Source organism: Chiloscyllium plagiosum, unplaced genomic scaffold, assembly GCF_037043375.1.
Source record: "Chiloscyllium plagiosum isolate Xiang-an unplaced genomic scaffold, Cpla_swu_hap1 HiC_scaffold_27, whole genome shotgun sequence".
NCBI lineage: Eukaryota > Metazoa > Chordata > Chondrichthyes > Orectolobiformes > Hemiscylliidae > Chiloscyllium > Chiloscyllium plagiosum.
The window spans coordinates 82,513,135-82,530,128 of NW_028270165.1; the positions used below are offsets into that span (position 1 = coordinate 82,513,135).

The 16,994-nt window shown below is 46.1% G+C and overlaps 2 protein-coding genes and 1 non-coding gene across 3 annotated transcripts in view; all 3 read right to left on the reverse strand.

Moving 5' to 3' along the window:
• Positions 1 to 16,994, reverse strand: part of LOC122544886 (uncharacterized) — a 195,840-nt gene that overhangs the window by 101,922 nt on the left and 76,924 nt on the right. The gene's annotated exons all lie outside the window — the stretch shown is intronic.
• Positions 1 to 16,994, reverse strand: part of LOC148144722 (uncharacterized) — a 43,156-nt gene that overhangs the window by 24,101 nt on the left and 2,061 nt on the right. The gene's annotated exons all lie outside the window — the stretch shown is intronic.
• Positions 3,864 to 3,935, reverse strand: trnaw-cca (transfer RNA tryptophan (anticodon CCA)). The gene has a single exon. It is a non-coding gene; the product is annotated as a tRNA-Trp (tRNA).

Below are 16,994 nucleotides of genomic sequence, written 5' to 3' on the forward strand. Positions count from 1 at the left end.
GTTTGGCTTTTGGTCTCGGGGCATGATTTTCAGGTAGAGTCTTTAACTGTGCAGACTTGTGCACGGTCCTAGATTCAAATCCCAGACGAGGCTGCGTCTCTTAACTTGATTTGTGCAAAAATGCCCCATTATTTTTCTCAAAAAGCACCTTCGTAAAACGAGGTTGGGCTGCCTGGAGTACAAATGAGGCAGAAAACAGGGAAGTGAAATGGTTGGAGATCGCGTTGAGACAGGTTGAAGTGAGTGGTGCGGTGTTTGAGGAATGTCAGCAATAAAGGTAGATTGAAAAATTGGGCCTGCTCTCCTCGGAGAAACAAAGTTTTCCAAGTCAGTAGGGGCCTAGAAACAGGAAATAATGCTGTGAAAATGCTCCCCTGCCTGAAAGGATCTATAGTGATTCGGAAGAGCTTTAAAGTCACTAGGACGAGCGAATGCAGTAGACGAGGTTGCGACAAATGTGCAGGTAAAGTGCGACTTTCCTTTGTAATGGTACTCTGTTCAGCATCTTGCCTTTCAAACGACTTCCTGAGTGTCTGAATGCCCCATATCATACCGATACTGTCGCGAAACCGTTCAAGTAACGTGCTTTTGGAGGTCTAAGTTGTCTTCTCCTGTTCTTCGTCGGTTTCCTATGAACTGAATCGCAAAACCACTTCTCTGAGATGCCAATGAGCTGATAAAGTTGAAACGCACACCTTGTGGTTTCGTGCCTTCCCTGCAGAGGTTCGCCACGCCGGTTCCGACGTGAACGACAAGACGATCCGCATGTCAGAAACCGCATCCCGGGGACAGAATGACAAGCAGATGTTCTGGAAACTCTTTGCTGCTTGCAATTCTTGGAGCAAAGTGGAATGTACTTCACACTGAGCAAGTTTCAGCTGGCTCAGAGTCTCCAGTGTACATTGCTCTCTTTCCCGCCAACTCAGAGAGAGAACAATAGGAGGGACAAAGGAGTGAATAACGATCCGTGTGGGAGGGTGAATAGCTGTTAATGGAGACCGTTAGTGGCTAACAATAACTAGTGTGTCGTAGCAGACTATGTGATAACAAGGGGCTCGTATGTGTGTGGTAGGGGCCAAGGACATGGGGGATTTCAGGCCCTAAAGTCATGCAACTCGATCTTGAAGACCGGAGGGCTGTAGGGTTTTGAAGTGGAATATGAGGCGTTGTTCTTCCATCTGCAGCTGAGCTTTGCTGGAACACTGCTGCAAGCCTGAGACAGAGATGTTGGCCAGGGAACAGGATGGCGTGTTAAAGTGGCAGGAAAGCAGCAGCTCATGGCCTTTTTTTGCGGGCAGAACCGAGATGTTCTGCGAAGCAGTCACCCAGTTTATACTTCATGCTCCGTTGGGGAAACGACACTATGAGCAGCTAGCTCAGAGTCTCTAGTGTACATTGCTCTCTGAGTTTATATTTGCACATCGGCGACATGTCTGCGCAACAGCACATGACACTACAGCAGTGAAGATCTTTTGACATCATTCTCGAACAGGCAAGTCACACGCCAGATGAAAAGCTGAATACTTCTCTGGAAAAGCTACCGTGCAATGCAGGAGAATGGCACAGCGGGTGCATGCTGGGATCATAACCCAGAAGCGAAACCATTTTCTCCTATTCACTTAATGTCTTTAGCAGCTTTCCCGTATAACGGCGATCTGTTCTTTTCATTGCCATGTCATTTGTTTCCCAAGCCTTCGGGTATCTGAGGTCAATATATCACATCGATACACAAGTCAAATTTACACAGTAAAGAAACCAACGGTGCAAGAAAAGACTTCCTGCGGGAATGTTGTGTTAAGACATATTCTGAACACCAAGCAGGCTGCACAAAAATGTACTCATATCAATTTACCTGAGGGAAGAGTCTCCGGTGTCCATTTCTCTCTGTCCCGACAGCACAGCATCTTTCTATCTCTCCGTTAACAGGTCCTTTGGAACACGTTCAAAGTTGCCCATTTCCTACGCATGACTGTAACTGACTTCTCCTGCCTCACGTAATAGTGTGAGAGAGCAGAAGAGTGAAAGGGCTCTGCCTTCCACCAGCACAGCTTGCAAGTAGAAACGAAATGGTTCAATTATCCACCAGTGGAGACAGCCCGGTCCCTGGGGATGGGACAAACAGCAGCGTCCTGGGAGCAGGGAGACAGAAAGAAAAGCAGATGTTCTTGAAACTCTTCCCTGCTTGCAATTCTGGGAGCAATGCACAATGTATTTCGTTCTGAGCAAGTCTCAGCTGATTCCGGAGGTGGCTGCACCCATGGCTGGTGGCCCGTTAGTCTGGGATATGATTCTAGCTTTGGGTCTTCGAGCATATGCAGCCGCGTGAGAATTCCGGGGTTCCAATCCCAGGTGAACCATCATTCCTTAAATTGACCTGAGCAAAAATACCTGATGAATTTTCTCAAAAAGCCGCTTCGTTAAATAAGATCGGACTGCCTGAATTAGGGACGGCGCAGAGCTGCCATTGCAGTGAACACGGCGAAGGGAAACACTTGTTCAAAGTGAGACCAAATATTGCAGATTTTTCGTCCGCGCAATCCGAGTCTGAATGAATCCTCAACCTGTATTACGCTCAATTCTGAGGGTGATACTTCAGGAAGCGGGGAAGTGAAGTAATTGCAGACAGCGCTGAACAGGTTAACGTGAATGGTGCCGTCCTCAGGGATGTCAGCAATGAAGGGAGATTGGAAAGTTTGGGGCAGCTCTCTTTGGAGAACAGAGGGCTGAAAGCTTGTCTGATCGAAGTTTTCCACGTCATGAGGGTTTTAGACAGGGGAAATAATACAGTGAAAATGCTCCCAGGCCTGAAAGGATCGAGAACGATTTGGCAGAGATTTAAAGTCATCAGGAAAATAAGTAAAAGTGACATTAGGAAGACCGTTTTCGCACAGGGAGTGGGGTCAGTGAGTCGCTGTCTGACAGTGACAAAGAGGCATATTCAATGGACACAAAAGGGAATTCGGTGGGGCATGTTCAATGTAACAATGTGCAGATTTACAGGGAGAAGGCGACAGAATGAGACACTTATTTACATATTGCGCAGAACCAGCAGAGCTAAGGTGGGCTGCATGGCCTCAGTCTGCGCTGTCACACATTTCGTGATTCTGAGAGAAATCGGAGTTGGACCAACAGAACGTAGGAAATTTGACAACGGATATATTCTGCCCAACAGGATACTCCATCACAGCAATGAAGGTGTTTTGACATCATTCTCGAAGGCACATGACACAATGCAGATTCAAAACCGAGCATTCCTTTGAACCACTGAGTAATTTGTTTACAGTTATTCAGTTGAGGTGAGCGGAGTTGCGCATTGGGAGCCACTCCAGTTGATAAGTCGAAGCCGTTTTCTCCTGTGTGATAGTCCCACCAGCACTCCAATTTGCTGTGCTTCCAGTCAGTAGATGCAGCTCACTATCCCATACTGATACACGGGCCACGGTGACCCAGCTGTGGTGACAAGCTTGTGAAGGTCTGAGTGCTCTTCTCCTGTCCTCTGTCTGGCTGCTATGATCCGAATCATCAAACTTCTCTTCTCCGAGATAGGAATAAACTGGTGAAGGTGAAACACATCAGTTGCGGTGTGTCCCATGCGCAGGAGGCCCTGCAGTAATTCCCCACGCTGTTTCACACAGCAGCATCCTCTCGGTGAATTACTCTTGGCAAAAAAATCGATTGAACCAAATCAGTGTCCGCCACTGGATTTTACTGACACCGTTTATAAAAATCAGGCTCACCGTTAATGCGGAGAGGGGTCGTCAGACGAGAGTGATTTAACGTTTCCGCAAAGCAGATTTGGCTCAACAGATACCCGGAGTAAACGTACTCCTTTATTGGTTTGAAATGGAAGAAGTTGACGTTAGTGAGCCTGACGTGATTTGAACACGCAACCTTCTGATCTGGAGTCAGACGCGCTACCATTGCGCCACAAGCTCACGCATACTCTGCCCCCTCTATTCATGCTTAAGGGAAGTGATCGCACTGCAATGATTTTACGTTATGAGAAACAAGGGAGATCAACAGTTCATGTCTGTTCTGTCTCTCCCTCCTCTCCTTCTGTCTCTCGAAACAATTTCCAACTCTACCTCAATAAAAAGGAGAAAGAACTGTGGATGCTGTGTATCAGAAACAAAAAACAGGAGTTGCCGGTGACCCTTCCACAGAACTGATGGTGATTGGTTAAACGTTGGTTTATATGCAGGAGATAGTGTGTGTGGAAGGGACGAGGATACTATGGATTTCAGGCCCTAGAATTATTGAATTCGATATTGGGAACAGAGGGATGTAAGGTCTCCAAGTGAAATATTCGGTGCTCTTCGTTCTGCTGGTGCTGAGCTTCGCTGGAACACTACAGCAAACCTGAGACAGAGATGTTGGCCAGGGAACATGGTGGGGCGTGGAATTGGCAGGCATCTAGAAGCTCAGGGTCTTTTTTGCAGGCAGAACGTAGATGTTTTGTGCAGCAGTCACCCAGTTTATGCTTCGTTTTCCCCAATGTAGATGAGACCACATTATGAGCAGCAAATGCAGTAGACTGTGTTGTGGGAAGTGCAGGTAAAGTGCTGCTTCACCTGGAAGGTAAGTTTGGACCCTTGGATAGAGAGGAGGGAGCAGGTAAATGGGCTGGTGTCACACATTCGGCAGTTGCAGGGGAAAGTGCCGTTGGACTATTGGGGTGGGAATGGGGTTAGGGTTGATGGGAATGAAGAAAGAGTGGACACAAGGTATAACTCCTGCCCATTTACCTGTCTGCCAAATATAGGAATTTGTTAAGTGTGTCCAAGGACATTTTCTAATTCACAATATGTATGTACATACTGGCGAGGGTGCAAAACCTAAGGGCCAGCAACTATAATTCTATGAACATTAGAATAGTGATTGAAAATAATATATCAGATCTAAAAGTTGAAGTTCTAAATTGAAGGAAGACTCAGGTATTAGGCAAGATCTTTCAAAAGCTGATTGGGGGCAGATGTTCGCAGGTTAAAGGACTGCTGGAAAATGGGAAGCCTTCAAATATGAGATAACAAGAGTCCAGACACAGTATTTTCCTGATTCGGAGATGCTGGTGTTGGACTGGGGTGTACAAAGTTAAAAATCACACAACAGCAGGTTATAGTCCAACAGATTTACTTGGAAGCACACGAGCTTTTGGAGCGATGCTCCTTCATCAGGTGATTGTCTGATGTAGACTATATTCCTGTTAGGGTGAAAGGAAAGGCTGGTAGGTTTGGGAATGCTGGATGACGAGAGAAAATGAGATATTGGTTAAGATAAAGAAGGATGCACATATCAGGTATCGGCAGAGAGATCGAGTGAATCCTTAGAGTATAAAGGCAGTATGAGCATACTTAAGAGGGATATCATGAGGGCAAAAAGGGGACATGAGATAGCTTTGGCAAATAGAGTCATGGATAATCCAAAGGGATTTTATAAATACATTAAGGACAAAAGGATAACAAGGGAGAGAATACGGCCCCTCAAAGATCAGCAAGGCGGCCGTTATGTGGAGCTGCAGTAGATGGGGTGTGGGGTGCGGGATACTGAACGGATATTGTGCACCAGTGTTTACTGTGGAGAAGGGCATGCAAGATATAGAATGTGAGAAAGTAGATGGTGACATGTTGAAAAAATGCCCATATTACAGATGAGAAATTGCTGGATATCTTGATATGGATAAAAGTGGATAAATCCCAAGGACCTGATCAGGAGTACCCTAGAACTCTATGGGAAACTGGGGAAGTGATTGCTGGGCCTCTTACGGAGATATTTGTATCATTAATAGTCACAGGTGAGGTGCCGGAAGGCTGGAGGGTGGCTAACGTGTTGCCACTATTTAAGAAAGGTGGTAAGGAAAAGCCAGGAAACTATAGACCAGTGGACCTGACATCCGTGATGGGCAAGCTTTTGGAGAGAATCCTAAGAGACAGGATTTACATGTATTTGGAAAGGCAAGAATTGATTAGGGATAGTCAGCATGGCTTTCTGCTTGGGAAATCATGTCTCATGAACATGATTGGGTTTTTTGAAGAAGTAACAAAGTGGATTGATGAGGGCAGAGCGATGGACTTGATCTCTCTGGACTTCAGGAAGGCGTTCATCAAGGTTCCTCATGGGAGACTGGTGAGCAAGGTTTAATCTCATGGCATGCAGGGACAACTAGCCATTTGGATACAGAACTGGCTAGAAGGCAGAAGACAGAGGGTGGTGATGGAGGGTTGCTTTTCAGACTGAAGGCCTGTGACCAATGGTGTGTCACAAGGATTGATGCTGGGTCCGCTACTTTTTGTCATTTATATAAATGATTTGTATGTAAACGGAGGAGGTATAGTTAGCAAGTTTGTTGATGACACCAAAATTGGAGGCGAAGTGGACAGTAAAGAAGGTTACCTCAGATCACAACGGGACCTTGTGCAGATGGGCCAATGGGCTGAGGAGAGGCAGTTGGAGGTTAATGTGAGGTGCCTCACATGAGGTGCTGCATTTTGGAAAAACAAATCAGAGCAGGACTTTTACAGTTAATGGTAAGTTCCTTGGAAGTGTTGCTGAACAAAGAGACCTTGGAGTTCAGGTTGATAGTTCCTTAAAAGTAGAGACGCAGGCAGATTGGATAGTAAAGAAGGCGTTTGGTGTGCTTTCCTTTGTTGGTCAGAGCATCGAGGATAGATGTTGGGAGCTCATGTTGCCATTTTACAGAACAGTGGTCAGGCCACGTTTGGAATATTGCATGTAATTTTGGTCTGCTTCCTATCGGAAAGATGTTGTGAAACTAGAAAAGGTGCAGAAAATATTTACAAGGATGTTGCCAGGGTTGGAGGTTGGAGGGTAGGAAGGTTACTATGAATCTGTAATACTGCATTTCCCGCGGCCGGAGTTTTCCCACGGCACAAAGGAGGTTTTCTAAAGTATATTTCAACCCCTTGCTTTGCTTGAACTCAAACTGCATTGACTTGAGGAGAGTGGGATTTGCAAAGTGTCCTCCCCTCCACACGTGCCTCAACTGCAGGACAGCTGTCCGGCCCGCCCTCCATTGTTGACGTCACAATGCGGATGCAGCCCTGTCAGTTTCAGAGTGAAACTCCTTCCCTCTGGGCAACATCTGGGAGCCAAGCAATGTCTCCCCCTTTCCATATAACATCCTCCAGCAGCCAGGGGAAAGGGGATGTAGGGGTGGGTGAAACAAAGTGGAGTGAATCCAGGGAGGGAGCAGACACTCCAAAGGTTTAGATTTTTTTAGATTACATTACAGTGTGGAAACAGGCCCTTCGGCCCAACAAGTCCACACCGACCCGCCGAAGCGTAACCCACCCATACCCCTACATTTACGCCTTACCTAACACTATGGACAATTTAGCATGGCCAATTCACCTGACCTGCACATCTTTGGACTGTGGGAGGAAACCGGAGCACCCGTAGGAAACCCACGCAGACACGGGGAGAACGTGCAAACTCCACACAGTGGGTCGCCTGAGGCGGGAATTGAACCCGGGTGTCAGGTGCTGTGAGGCAGCAGTGCTAACCACTGTGCCACCGTGCCGCCCACCAAGGTGCTCAAATACTTTCTATCTCTCTTAAAGCTATTTTCCTTGTGTATTCCCTCAGTTTGGCACGTATACAGTTTGCACCCTAGAAAAGGATTGCTCCTTTCCTCATGTTCACAACTAAAAGGTTAGATTCACAAAAAACTGAGCAGCATTTACGGGATTGTCACATTACTCAAAAAATGCAAAACGCTTGGGGCCTGTGCCTCGTTGGTCTAGGGGTATGATTCTTGCTTCGGGCCTTATGGTGCGTGGGCATGCGAGAAATCCCGGGTTCAAATCCTGAACAAGCCCTTGTTTCTTATACTGCCTTGTGCAAAAACGGCCAGTCAATACTTTCAAAAAGCAGCTTCATAAAACGAGATCCGACTGACTGAATCAGGGATGGGGCAGAGCTCCCGTTACAATGAACGCGGCAGGGGCAGCACTTATTCAAAGCGAAAACGCGTTTTACTTCACACAGAGGGTGGTGGGCGTTTGGAGCAGAGGTGGGAGAGGCAGGCACGGTCGATTCATGAAAGATGCGTCTGGATAAATGCATGAGTGGGTGGGGAGTAGAGGGATACAGATGCTTAGGAATTGACCGACAGGTTCAGACAGTACATTTGGATCGGCTCAGGCTTGAAGGGCCTGTTCCTGGGCTGTAAACATTCTTTGTTCTTTGTTCAATATGGTGTATATCTGATATTGTTGGCTGTTGTAAAAGTTTCTTTGTAATTATTATTCACCTTCTAATGTAGTAATGGATTTACGTCCTTTTTTTGTCATAATTTTTTATTTAATAGGTCAGCAGGAAGTCATTCAGCAATTTTACTGCCTTTCTTTTCTCAAGCAGTCTTAACATTTCATTTTCATATCCTTGATTCAGCTCAATTTCCAGCATCTTTGTTGGCAGTTTGTTCCATGTTATTGTCACTGAAATGAACTTTTCCTCCATGCACAGCCCAGGCTATCTGGCTGCATGAGTGTTTTCAGGTTTCTGTGGCCTGGATAAAATGTGATCAGCAGACATCTCGCAATCTAAAGGAATTGCCACCTATGTTATGTTCATTAACTGTACTGACAGTGATCACTTATTTTGTGATTTTTCTTTGTAGGAAGACGTGCAGAAAGAAATCTTACAGCTAATGATACAACAACTTCTGACAGAGCCACTTGATTCATTGGGACTTGAATATCAGCAGCCATTCCAATCAAGAAGGCATGTTTGCTTTTGTTTGTTTGAGAGATTTTGGACAGTCCTGTGGCAGGAAGAATACTGAGACACCGAGTGAGGGAGATTCAGTGCGCTGACTGTGAAAAGTGCTTCAAACCATTTACTCAGCTTGGAGGAATCAAAGTCTCACCCCTCAAGGTGGGAAAGGCTATGTACCCGTTCTGTTTGTAATTTCAATCCCAGAGCAACACAAGGAAAGCTCCCGCCAAAGGGGAAACTTTGGAAATGTGGGGTCTGTGGGAAAGGATTCCCTTCCCCATCCCTGCTGGAAACCCACAGACGCATTCACACCGGGAGAGGCCATTCACCTGCTCAGTGTGTAGGAAGGGTTTCAGTCGGATCAGCCATCTGCAGACGCACGAGAGGGTCCACAAGGGAGAAGCCATTCACGTGCCCCATGTACGGGAGGGGGTTCACTCAGTCAGCTGCACTGCTGACCCACCAGCGGGTCCACCCTGGAGAGAGACCATTCACCTGCTGTAAGTGCCGGGAGGGCTTCACCTGCTCCTCCCACCTGCGGAGGCACCAGTGAGTTCACGCGCCATCGCAGGGGGGTTGAAGGAGCGGTGGCCGAGTGCCAAGTGCTTATGCACGAAACGTCGATTCTCCTGCTCCTTGGATGCTGCCGGACCTGCTGTGCTTTTCCAACACCACACTCTCGACTCTGATCTCCAGCATCTGCATTTTTCACTTTCTCCTCGAGAGCAAGGTTGGACTTGTCTTTTATTCACTCATTCACTCCTTACAGCCTGTCCTTTGTTATGGCCTAACTGCTCATACATCAATGCAAGTTTCAGAAAGATTTGTGCAGCTTTTTTGTTTGAAAAAAAATTAAATTCTTCCCGACTGTAACGAAGTTTCTGAATATATGGTTTTAGTTATTCTCACTTTTAAAAATCAGCTATTTCTCACATGCCGTGTTTCCCAGGTAAAGTCATCACCATCCATTCTCTCTCTTCCCTGAGAAAGACTTCATACAGCGATCAAAGAGGGCTGAGGCACGAGAAAGGACGATTGTGGGGGTGGGGGGTGAGGGGGTCGCTGGTGGTGGTGGAGAAGGGAGGGAAATGGACAGGGGAACAGACTGGGGTTCAGACGGTTGGGGGAGAGAATAGAGGGTGCAGTGTGAGGAGAGAGAATGGGCAGTGGGCAGTGGATGGGGAGAAAATGGACAAGGGGCAGAATGTGAAGAGTGAGACAGCACAAATGCCACCTTCTCCAGGACTGGTGTCAGTGTCCCACGAACTGGAACCCACTCCTCCCACATTTCTCAAAATACGCGTGGCTAAGGCAGTGGAACCATATCATCCCTCCAGGCCATTCACACCGACCTTCCCAACAGCATCCCACTTAGACTCACTCGTTTACGCTACAGCCCTGCAGTTCCCCATGGCTATTTCCTGACGAAGGGTTTTGCCCGAAACGTCGAGTCTCCTGCTCCTCGGATGCTCCCTGACCTGCTGTGCTTTTCCAGCTCCACACTCTCGACCCTATTCTCCAGCATCTGCAGTCCTCACTTTCCCCCAGTAAGGGGTGAATGTTCTCTTCCTAGTCTTTTCGATCGTTTAAAATCTTTCACCAACACCCTAAACCTATACCCACTAGTTTTGGAATACCTCTGTCCTGGGGAAAAGACAGAAACATTGAGCAGCCAGACAAAATGCAAAAGAAGTAAAATGTCGAGGCACAGGGAAAAAATCGGCAAAATAAAATAGCTTCGGCATTTTTCTCTCGCATTCGCATTTGGACGCTTACTATTTGTCATGATCGGGAGGTGCCCGTGTTGGACTAAGGTGTACGATGATAAAAATCACACAACACCAGGTTACAGTCCAATCGGCTTGTTTGGAAGCTCTAGCTTTCGGAGCGCTGGTACTTCACCAGGCGGTTGTGGAATATAAGATCGTAAGTTCATAAATTCTGTGTCTTACGGTGTTATACTCTACAATCAGCTGATGAAGGAGCAGGGCTCCGAAAGCTAGTGCTTCCAAATAAGTCTGTTGGACTATCACCAGGTGCTTTGTGACTTTTAAGTTTAAAATTTGAAACAAATTCCTGCACACTGAGCATGCTCCATGTCAGCAAGTACTGCGCATGACCGCCAGTGTCAGCAAAGCACTGCGCATACTCTTGGGAGCACGCGAGCTCCTTTCCATGGAGCAGTGTCGAACCTTGAAGGACTGGAAGGAGTCTGGTCCTCCTGCCAATCAGAGCCGGCCATTGTCGAAATGCGGAGGTTGGACCATGAGCTCTGAAGTTGCTGCTGCTCTTTTCTCTCTGCATAAGGTTAAACTTCACCCAAGACTGTAACTTCCTTCCTCTGTCCAACATTTTTGAGTACAACAGTGTTTTTCTCACCACGGTTTCATTCTGGGGTTCAAGAGTGAACCGAGGGAGGAGCCAGACTCTGGAAAAGTTGATCCAGGTCTGTGTGTCAACTTGCAAACACATGAAAAATGCAGTACCACAATGTGAAGTTCTAGCCTTTGCAGTGTAAAAAAAAAGCAGAAAGGAGGTGCATTGTCTAAATGGTGATATATTGAGATGTGGCGAAAAGAGATGCTGGAGATCAGAGTCGAATATTGTGGCGCTGGAAAACCACAGTAGGTCAGGCAGCAACTGAGGAGGAGGAAAGTCGACGTTTCGGGCACGAGCCCTTCATCAGGAGTGATGTGTGGATAGACAAAGGGCCCTCAGTGTCATTCTACACCAGTCACTGCCAGTTGTCAGAAAGTGCAGCAAGCAATGAGCAAAGCAAGTGGTATATCAGCAAGAGGAATTGAGTTCAGAAGTGGGGATGTCTTCCTGCAATTAGGTCGTTTATTGAATGTATTCAAGGCTGAGTTCATGTGACTTTGAAAAACAAAGAGGTTATGGGAGAAGGCAAGAAAATGGTTTTAAAACCAGTACAGAACAGTTACAGAGTCGAACAGCACAGAAAAAGATCATTCAGTCGAACCAGTCTATGCTGGCGGTGTTCTGAAAGTAAACTGGTCCCACCTGCCAATGATTGGCCCATATTGGCCCATTGGCGATTTAATGATTTGATTTTGTATCAGAGTTAATTTCAGTCACTATCTCTGGTTTATGGTGTGTCAGGGTGGGATCGCTGGTGCCAGAATTGCATGCAATACGCCAAACGTGGCCTAACCAATGTCTTCTACAGTCGCAACATGACCTCCCGACGCCTGCACTCAGTGCACTGACCAATAAAGGCAGGCATATCAAACACCTTCTTCACTATGCTGTCTATGTGCGACTCTCCTTTCAAGGAACTATGAACTTACCATCGAGTCAGACAGCATGGTCATGGACCTTTGGTCCAACCAGTCCATGCCAATCATAATCCCAAACTAAATCAGTCTCTCCTGCCTGCTGTTGGCCTGTATCCCTCCAAACCTTTCCTATTCATGTACTAAAACAAATGTCTTTTTATTGTACCCGCATCCACCGCTTCCTGAGGAGGTTCATTCCACACATCAACCACCCTCTGTGTAAAATTAGTATTTGAATGGCAAGGATGAAGTTAAATTGAAATGGTTCATTAAAATAAACAGCTTCTACCAAACCCCTACAGCAGGTATGGTAGCAACTCCAACTCTGGAGTCTCTTAAATCGGTATTTCCATAGTGGAGGGTGGAGTAAAGTGGTGGATTCACAGAGGTGGGGGTCTTTTGAGAGTGTAAAGCTAAAATTAAACCCCGTGCTTTGCTTGAACTCAAACCGCATTGACGTGGTGGAGATCGAAAGGAGTTTGCAAAGTGTCCTCCCCTCCCCATGTCCCTCAGCTGCAGGGCAGCGCAGGCACAGTGCGTCCCCACCCCCACCCCATTGTGGACGTCACAACGTGGAGGTTGCCCTGCCAATTTCAGAGTGAAACTCCCTCCCTCTGGGCAACATCTGGGAGCAAAGCAATGTCTCCCCCTTTCCATTCCTCAACCTGGGAGGGGGAGAGAGAGAGAGAGAGGCCTGGGGGTGTGTGGAGGGGGTGGAGACTGTTCACATGTAGCAACTGGAGTGACTCCATGGAGGGAGCATTCACTCCAAAGGTGCTCAGATGCTCTCTGTCCCTCTCAAAGGTATTTTCCTTGTGTATTCCCTCAGTTTGTCACGTATAGAGTTTGAATCCTGGAAAAGGTTTACTTCTTTCCTCATGTTCAGAATTATAAGGGTAGTTTCTCATGGAACTGAGCAGTATTTAAGGGATTGACACATTGATTTTAAAGGTAGACATATGTTGCTTCATATGGTGTATATCTGATATTGTTGGCTATTATAAAAACTTTGATGTCATCACCCGTTTAGGGGGTGTGGTTGGAGGATTCCTCCAAGAACTCGGAGTTAAAAATCACAACACCAGGTTATAGTCCAACAGGTTTAATTGGAAGCACACTAGCTTTCGGAGTGACGCTCCTTCATCATGTGATAGTGGAGGGCTCGATCGTAACACAGAATTGATAGCAAAACTTTACAGTATGATGTAACTGAAATTAAACATTGAAAAATTAATTGTCTGTTAAGCCTTTCATCTGTAGAATACAGTGATCGTTTCACTTCTTTCATGTGTAAATCACAAAACCCTTTTTTTATAAAGTTGCATTCTCGCGTTAGCTATTAACGATGGTGCTAGCTAGACAATATGTTGAAGGTGTTAGCCCTCTGTGTTCTCTGTCTATGACCTGATGTTTCGATTGATTCTAATCCAAAAAGTGAGATAACAGAGTTTTACATAAATTCATGCAGTTTTGAGCTTAGAGTTCTACATGAATGTATGCAGTTTTTGAGCAAAGTGCAATGTAACTCTGCAAGTACAAATTCACCCCACAAAATATATGTGTGCATGTGGATCTTTGTCTGTCTGTGTGCGTGTGTGTGTGCGTGCGCGCGTAAAATCAAGTAGTAATCATGACCACTATCGACCCCACTAACCGCCGGCTTAAAGTGGAGAGGATCTCCAAGAAGATTGCACATATCGACACAGACATCAAGTTTCTACAGGAATGCAGGCAAGATCCCGAAAGGATTACGGATCACGAAGCCACTTAGGTCGACCTACAACACAGACTACACAGAGAGACTTTGCCACTGCACCTCTCGTAAACTTCTCAATCATCTCGTGCACCAACTCTACAGCAGGCGCCACAACCTTGAAATTCAGATGGAGTCCACACTCAGCCTGCACACAGGATACATCAGTACAATTACGTGACATTGCCAAACAGACAAGGCGACAAAACTACACCACGTACATGCACACCAAGAACCAAAAATTGGAGAAGCTTGGCATTCTTACCAGTAATAGCAAAGCCCGCCCTGGAACCACAGTAGACAACATTATCACTGCGGGGAAGTCTATTGTCAACTTATCGGACCACACCATTCGACCGGAAGAGATTGAAGTCCTGAGTAGGGGTCTCAACTTCTGCCCCCCCCCCCTACCAAAATGGACCCGTTGGTTCTGGCAGCAGACACAGAGGAGTTCATCAGACGAATGAGACTCCGGGAATCCTTTCAAGGTGCCGGCAGTGATCCCACGGAGCCCACTGATGAACTAGAACAGTCATCACAGGGATCTGTAGAGGAGCGACCAAAGAAGGTGTCAACATGGACCCCACTGGAGGGCCGCTGCCCTGGGCTTGACATGAATGCTCAACCTGTCAGGAAATATATAAAAATGCCAGATTCATCAGCCGTACCCATAAGGTAGAGCAAAACATCACCCGTTCACAACGCAATGCCATCCAGGCTCTCAAAACTAATCACAACATTGTCATCAAACCAGCAGATAAAGGAGGAGCCATTGTCATTCAGAATAGAACAGATTACTGCAAGGAAGTGTACTGACAACTGAACAACCAGGAACAGGCAACTACCAGCTGATCCGGCCAAAGAACAAACCCATGAATTAAACACACTGATCAGAACTTTGGATTCAGTCCTTCAGAGTTCTCTACGCGCCCACATCCCACGTACTTCTCGTGTAGGCGACTTCTACTGTCTTCCAAAGGTACACAAAGCCAACACACCGGGACGTCCCATCGTGTCGGGCAATGGGACCCTATGTCAGAATCTCTCTGGCTATGTGGAAGGCATCTTGAAACGTATTGTACAGGGGATCTCCAGCTTCTGTCGCGACACTACAGATTTCTTACAGAAACTCAGCACCCACGGACCAGTCGAACAGGGAACATTCCTCGTCACAATGGACGGTTCCGCACTCTACACCAGCATCCCCCACAAGGATGGCATCGTGGCAACAGCCTCAAAAGCTAATGTGCTTCCAATTAAACCTGTTGAACTATAACCTGGTGTTGTGTGATTTTTAACTTTGTACATCCCAGTCCAACACTGGCATCTCCGAATCATGACCCACCAAAAGAAAGTCGTGATGAGTGCCTTCCGTGCAGCCAGGAGCATGCGCATTTTCTTCCTGACACCGGCAGTATGCGCTCTGGCGATGCTGACAGAATTTAAGTGTCCAAACGCCAAGTGAAGTAAAAATAGGGGAGAGTCACAATTTTTTTCCCAGGTGATATTTACCTTTCCAATACGCCTCATGATTTTATAATTCGAAATAAGGTCACCCATCAACCTGTGGTCGTCAATAAGGCGACCAGAACTGTACTCCTAATCTTAGCCACATATCCCAATCTTGAATCAGACTGGTTCTATTCACCAAAGTAGGAATTTATAAAATATTACATGGATTGACTGCCTGCAGTTTGTGTGCTTTTTGAGCAAAATTGAATATGGCTTCACCAATATTGCAAAAATCCTGTACAACCTCAACATGATGTCCCAATTCTTACACTGACGGCTTTAACAATGAAAGCAAGTGTGCTAAACACCTCTTTCACCACCCTGTCTACCAATTATGCAACTTTCATAGAATTATGTACCTGATTTGGAGATGCTGGTGTTGGACTGAGGTGTACAAAGTTAAAATTCACGCAACACCAGGTGATCGTCCCAACAGGCTCATTTGCAAGCGCAGCTTTTGGAGCGCTGCTCCTTCATCAGGTGGTTGTGTCTTCTGATCCTGCTCCACAAACACCCAATGAAGAAGCTCGTGCTGCCAACCTGATGATGTGTGAATTTTAACTTTATGTACCTGAACTCCCCCACCCCACCCCATGTCTCTGTTCTACAAGACGAAGCAGGGCCCTACCATTAACTGTACAAGTCCTGTCCTTCCTTGTTTTAGTAGAATGCAACTTCTTGCCTTCATCTGTTACTCTCTCAGACACACCCAATACTCTCACCGTCTCACAGGCTTATACTCCATCAAACACACACTTCATTAGCATGCATGCATAAAATCGCATGCACACACAAGTCTCTGGAGTGAATTTGCATTTGCAGAATTATATTTGCAGATATATTCAATTTTGCTCAAAAAGCACACAAACTGCAGGCAGTGAATCCATGTAATATTTTATAAATTCCTACTTTGGTTAATAGAACCAGTCTGATTCAAGATTGGGATAATGACTCGAACCTCACACCTTTTTTGAGTATCTGAGCTGAGATGTCACCTATTTTTATAAAACCTTAAACCATCTCGAGAAGGTGAATTAAAAATAGTTCAGGGGTTTACATATTAACAAACTGAAACCTGCAACCCATGGTAAAAGATGAAAGACTAATCCACAATCTAGGTTTGTACAATATATCCTATCAGTTGTATGACACTGAGCTTTTGTTCTAAATTCTGTGTCTTATGATCCTGCTCCACAGCTACCTGATGAAGGAGCAGCGCTCTGAAACCTAGTGCTTCCAAATAAACCTGTTGGACTTTAACCTAGTGTTGTGTGATTTTTAACTTTATCCACCCTAGTGGACACAGCCCAAACCTCCCAGCGCTGCCAGGAAACTGTACAATGCCGATGACGTGATGTAGTACCTGCACTCCTGAAAAATTTACAATTTCTAACAATACTGGCTACTCATTCACTGCTGCAACCGATACACAACATTGGAAACATAGTATAGGAGGTTATAAGAAATGAGCACAGCAGGTCAGGCAGCAACCGAGGAGCAGGAACATCAACGTTGCCCGAAATGTCGATTTTCCTGTTCCTCGGATGCTGCCTGACCTGCTGTGTTTTGCCAGCACCACTCTAATCTCCAGCATCTGCAGTTCTCACTTTCACTTGTAAGAAATGAGCAGTTTTAAAACAAAAACCTGTTGCCGTTCAAAGCTCTCAATGAGAGTCTGAGCTCGGCAGGAAGTTCAG